We start from the raw sequence: 6,065 nt of genomic DNA on the forward strand, positions 1-6,065 counted from the left end.
CGGAGCAGAACTCCTAAATGAATACAGACCCCGGAGCAGAACTCCTAAATGAATACAGACCCCAGAGCAGAACTCCTAAATGAATGAAGACCCCGGAGAACTCCTAAATGAATACAGAACCCGGAGCAGAACTCCTAAATGAATACAGACCCCGGAGCAGAACTCCTAAATGAATGAAGACTCCAGAGCAGAACTCCTAAATGAATACAGACCCCGGAGCAGAACTCCTAAATGAATACAGACCCCGTAGCAGGACTCCTAAATGAATACAGACCCCGGAGCAGAACTCCTAAATGAATGAAGACCCCGGAGAAGAACTCCTAAATGAATACAGACCCTGGAGCAGAACTCCTAAATGAATACAGACCCCGGAGCAGAACTCCTAAATGAATACAGACCCCAGAGCAGAACTCCTAAATGAATACAGACCCTGAAGCAGAACTCCTAAATGAATACAGACCCCAGAGCAGAACTCCTAAATGAATACAGACCCCGGAGCAGAACTCCTAAATGAATACAGACCCTGGAGCAGAACTAAATGAATACAGACCCTGAAGCAGAACTCCTAAATGAATACAGACCCCAGAGCAGAACTCCTAAATGAATACAGACCCCAGAGCAGAACTCCTAAATGAATACAGACCCTGAAGCAGAACTCCTAAATGAATACAGACCCCAGAGCAGAACTCCTAAATGAATACAGACCCCAGAGCAGAACTCCTAAATTAATACAGACCCCGGAGCAGGACAGCTAAATGAATACAGGCCCCTAAATAAACGAAGACCCCAGAGCAGGCTCTAAGGTATTACAGGCCACAGACACCCCCACCCCAATTAATACAGACCAAGAACCAGACCACTTAAATAAACATAGACACCCCCCCCCCCCCCGCCATAAACTTTCTCAGACCCCCTAAGATGATATAGACTCCAGAGGCCTCTGAAATTAGTACAAACAATAGAGAAGACCCCCGAACATAAAACATCAGACTCCTAGGTTAATATAGACCAGACCCCCTAAATCTGAGGTGGGGAACTTTTTTTTCTGTCAATGGCCATTTGGATAATTCATAGCAATGATTCTGGGGCCGCACAAAATTATCAACTTGAAATGTATCCTGCTATATTTAGTCAAAGATTTAATAAACTCCCTCTAATGTGATGGCCGAGCTGCTTCTCTTTGGTGCGGGTGTGATGTTAGGTGGAATTGATGATGTTGCTGTATATACATCACATAGGAGACACTGAGACTGTTGTATATACATCACATTAGAAACATTGAGACTGCTGTATATACATCACATAGAAGAGACTGAGACCGCTGTATATACATCACATAAGAGACAGAGACTGCTGTATATACATCACAGGATACACTGAGACTGCTGCATATATATTACATAGGAAATAGACTGATATATACATCACATAGGAGACACTGAGATTGCTGTATATACATCACATAGGAGACAGAGACTGCTATATATACATCACATAGGAGACATTGAGACTGCTGTATATACATCACATAAGAAACCCTGAAACTGATGTATATACATCACATAAGAGACACAAAGACTGCTATATATACATCACATAGGAGACAGACTGCTGTATATACAGTATATCACATAAGAAACATTGAGACTGTTGTATATACATTACATAGACACAGAGACTGCTATATATATATCATATAGGAGGCACTGAGACTGCTTTATATGTGCCGCCACTGCAGCGGTCGAACCTCTCGGATCCGGGGGTGATTACTCGTGGCTCGAGGGTCTCCAGACCCGGGGGCTAGGGGAAACTCTTAAATGTAAAAAGGGGAGTTAGATAGTTTGTGATGCCACCTGTGGTGTGCGGTAATAGGGAGTACCGCCGCTGCCGTTGGGAATACCCGGGGTGATGGAGTGGGGCAGCTAGATGACGTTACCCTCCACGGGTAGGGAAAGGCCCCGGGACTTTGGATGGTGGCATGGAGTGCAGGGGGAGCGCAGGCTCGGTGGTTGCAGGGGTTAATCAGGTACTCTCTCAGCACAAAAGCAGACGCTGACAACGTGGTAAATCAAGTCTCTGGGTGCTGCTGCCCTCTTGGGGGAGCTCGTCCGGGTCCCGTCTCCTGCAGCACTGCTTGGTGGTCTGTGGCCTGCCTCCTGGCACCATATTTTAAAGTGTTCAAGTGGTTCTGTTTCTCCCCTGGGAGCTCCAACACCCAGCTTCCTCCGAGCTCCTCACAGCTTGAGGGCTACACCCTTCTAACTTGAAACCTCCCACCTCCCTGCCTGACTCCTAGGTGGGCGGCCCTATTCCAGCTTAGCAGCCCACTGGTGTGCCTGACAGGGTGTGGTGCGAAATGTCACTAGGATTTGTGAATGCTGGTGGAAGCAGTACTGCATGATGGAGACCCAGAACCATGGGGGTTGAGTCCTGCATTGGGAGAGAAAGAGCGTGCAGTACCCTGTGACGACCTAAATAGTCCAGGAGCGTCACATTCCCCCTTGGTTAAACGTAGCTTGTCCCCGAGCTACAGGACATCCAGAGGTTTATTTTGTTAACTAGAAAAAGAGAAAAATAACAAGTTTAATCAACAATTTCTCTTAACACAGGGGAGGCACATTACTCAAACGTTACATTTAAACTCTTAAGGCCCTGTCACACACAGAGATAACTATGCGGCAGATCTGTGGTTGCAGTGAAATTGTGGACAATCAGTGCCAGGTTTGTGGCTGTGTACAAATGGAACAATATGTCCATGATTTTACTGCAACCACAGATCTGCCAAATATTTATCTGTGTGTGTGACAGAGCCTTTAGAGTTCATTTTTATTAGTAGAACCCTGGGAACGCTATCGGTTGTAGCGGTATTCGGTGGCTCAGCCTACTCCACTGCAGCACATTCCTTCGACTGTCCGTTACCAATGTCCCTCTCCCTTCAACCCGCCACCAAAACAATCTGAAGCCCACCACTTCCTACTTGGTTCCGTGACAGGGTTGAAGTCCTAGAGGCATAAAAGACGACTCTGGTGGGCGCACTGGGCGCAACTATATACAAAGAGCACAAGTTTGTGCTGGCCGTTTAAATATATATATCACATAGGAGACACTGAGACTGCTGTATATACATCACATAGGATATACTGAGACTGCTATATATACATTACATAGGAGACATAGAGACTGCTGTATATACATTACATTGGTGTCACCTGTATTCAGGATCAGAGTTCTCTATTACCACCTACACCATGCACATTTAAACGGTGATGTTTTTCTTTGGGCACTTTTGAGTTAAACTTCTTCTCTGGTGCAGCAGCAGACTTACTCAGCTGCCGGCAGTTGCTCATTACGGCCTGTGATCGGTGATCCTGTTCGGTGACGCCACAGTGCTCGGTCAGCAGGACAACAGGTAGGTAGGTTTTGTTATTAGTCGTGACGCCACTCTCGGTATTGCGGTCAGTGAGTCAGTTTGGGAAGCGCCTGGGGCTGATGGTAGACGATGTGGCTCCCCGAGAGTGGGGCTGGCCCCAGGGCCCAGGTGTAGGTGTGTACTGCAGCAGGTCGCAGAGTGATTCACACACAGTCCAGTAATGTCTTTCAGGGTTTTTACTCACTGTTAGTTGGTGAAGTGAGACAACCCGGGCGATGCTGTGATACTCCAAGAGAGGAACCAGGAACCTTCAGGCTGACTTAGGGGTGACTGCTGACTCGCCTTCCTAGCCGTCTTTGTTTGGGGTGACCCCGACTTGAAGTCTTGTAGGAATCACCCAGGGAAGTTGCTTCCGCCTGTTCTCCCCTTTCTGGCCCGTTTGATGGCAGCGTGGACCAAGTAATTCCGGCTGCTGCCTTCTGTCAGTTATGGATCCCCTCGTTGCTGCATGGCTCCGGACTCTGTGTGGTTTGGTGAAGTGCATATATGACGCCCTGGACTAGCCAGGTAGTCACAGGTAGGCCCTTGCACAAACACCCGTCCCCTAAAAAGGGTAACACCAGCCACCCTTAAAACCCTAGTCACCTCCCTCAGGGTTTGATGTTCACACCAGGGGGTTGGACATGCCCACCGAGGAGTTCACAGGCCCTGAGGCAGGAAAAACCAGTTATATAGTTTTGACAGTGAAGTGGAGAGGAGTGAAGTTTAAGTGCAGAGGCGGGCCTTTGCCCAGGTCTGCCGCAGTCTAACAACCAGGTGTCTGGGTTGGAGCCCAGTCACCTCTGGCTAGGAGGCATACGGTGGCCTCAGCCTGCAGGAGCCGGGAAGACAGCCAGGTGGAACCGTAAGGGACCGGGGCAGGGTAGGGGCCCGCCGGTACCGTACCGGGGAACCGACCGGAAACCGAAGCACAAAGGGGAGTACTCAGACCCTGAAACTTGGTCCCGAAACTACCGGACTAAGTTAATTAACTGATTGAGGTCTGGACTTTAGGTCCTTTCCCACCCAAGTCCCGAAGACAACAGCCCACCGAGGGGGATAAACGCCACAGCTCAGGCTTAGAGATCCCACGGTCCAGCGTCTGCGGGCAAACGGGCTCTCCCGACATCCACAAAGCTGGGGAGCGGATTCCCGTTGCTGAAGCACGGGCTGTCCACAGCAACAAAGAAGGTGCAGGAGAAAGGCGGAGACCACCAACCCGAGTGGGGGACCAGACGCAGCCGGCTGTGGGCACCGGCCACCATCTTTTTGGTTTACCAGAGACTCTTGTGCATCTTTAATAGTGAGTACAACTGTGCCCTCGGGCTGCGCACCGCCCTGCACCGCCAAGCACCCAAATACCATCGCAAATGGGCCCCGGGACCATCACCCCTGCCCGCGGAGGGGTTAACACCTTTGCTGCGCAACATCTTCCCCGGGTGCCTAGTGAACCGCAGCAGTGGTGCCCACATTCACCACAACCTGTGGGTGGCGTCACGAACTCTAACACGAAAACCACGGCCTCGGCCGTACCCATAAAAACCCCTTCAAAGCGCCAGCTCCTTTCAGAGCGAAGTGACCCCCGGTCCGGAGGCGCTCAAGCCACCCACAAACCAGCCTGGATCCGAGCGGCTCGGCTGCAGCTGAGCGCGGGGCGGTACACATACAGCACCCCCACCAGCAAGTTTAGCAGGCCAAGTAGATGGGCTCCTGCTCTGGGAACCTGTTTTCCCGTGCGGGCCTGGTCTACCGGCAGTCCCCTTACTCAGCCACCTCTCAGCACTTTGGCATTAGGTGGTTTTCAGGCGGCACTGCAAGGTAACCGTTCTCCCCCGCCAGCAGCCACTACAGGTGCAGGGTCTGACAGGGTCCTGCTCCTCCGCTCTACCCTCCAGACACAGCTGTTCCACGTCCTCCTCCTCTGACTGCCTCTGCACAACTCCTGTTTCTAGTCCCACCACCCACCACTAGCTGGGAGGCGAGCGCTCCTCCCCCTCCCTGAGTCTGCTCAGGGGTCCCCTCTAGCTGTGTGTGTGTTCCTAGTTACTTCGTGTTTGTGTGTCCACACCCTAGTCAGCCTTTAGGATTACCTGTATTGTGCTCACTCAGCTTGAGTGCAGTACTCAGTGGTGCCTCACCAGGTCAGGGGCGCCCCATTTAATCTCTCTGCTTCCTGGAGAGGTTGCTGTATATTCAACTCAGTTGGTGCTAGCCCAGGAGCAGTGAGGACGTTTCAGTTGCTTTCTGCTGTATTTCGTGTCTGTTGCTATCAGCTGTGTTTGTGGTAAGTTGTTTCTATTACCCCCTTTTCTTGATACTCTTACCTGTCCACCTTTGGGTTACCTGGTGCAGGTTTTGATGTGTATGAGTTTTTGTTTACGCCTGTCTGTTGTGCTGTGTTGGTAGGTTTTTTGGAATCTCCGTCCCAGTCAGCCCCTTGGATGGTGGGGACAGAGTTATCAGGGCCAGAATAGGAGACAGGGCCACGTTGGAGGCTCGATCCTGACTACCTTCAGATCTGCTGTCAGGATAAGGGACAGTACAGGGTCCACAGTCTTAGGGATCCCTGTGCCATTCTTGTCTCCCCGTCACATAATATCCAGCCCCTACCTTTTCCCTTTTTTTGTAAAAATTGGTATGACTCAGGCTGCTGGGT

The sequence above is a fragment of the Anomaloglossus baeobatrachus genome, chromosome 4 (assembly GCF_048569485.1).
Source record: "Anomaloglossus baeobatrachus isolate aAnoBae1 chromosome 4, aAnoBae1.hap1, whole genome shotgun sequence".
In the NCBI taxonomy this organism is placed as follows: Eukaryota; Metazoa; Chordata; class Amphibia; order Anura; family Aromobatidae; genus Anomaloglossus; species Anomaloglossus baeobatrachus.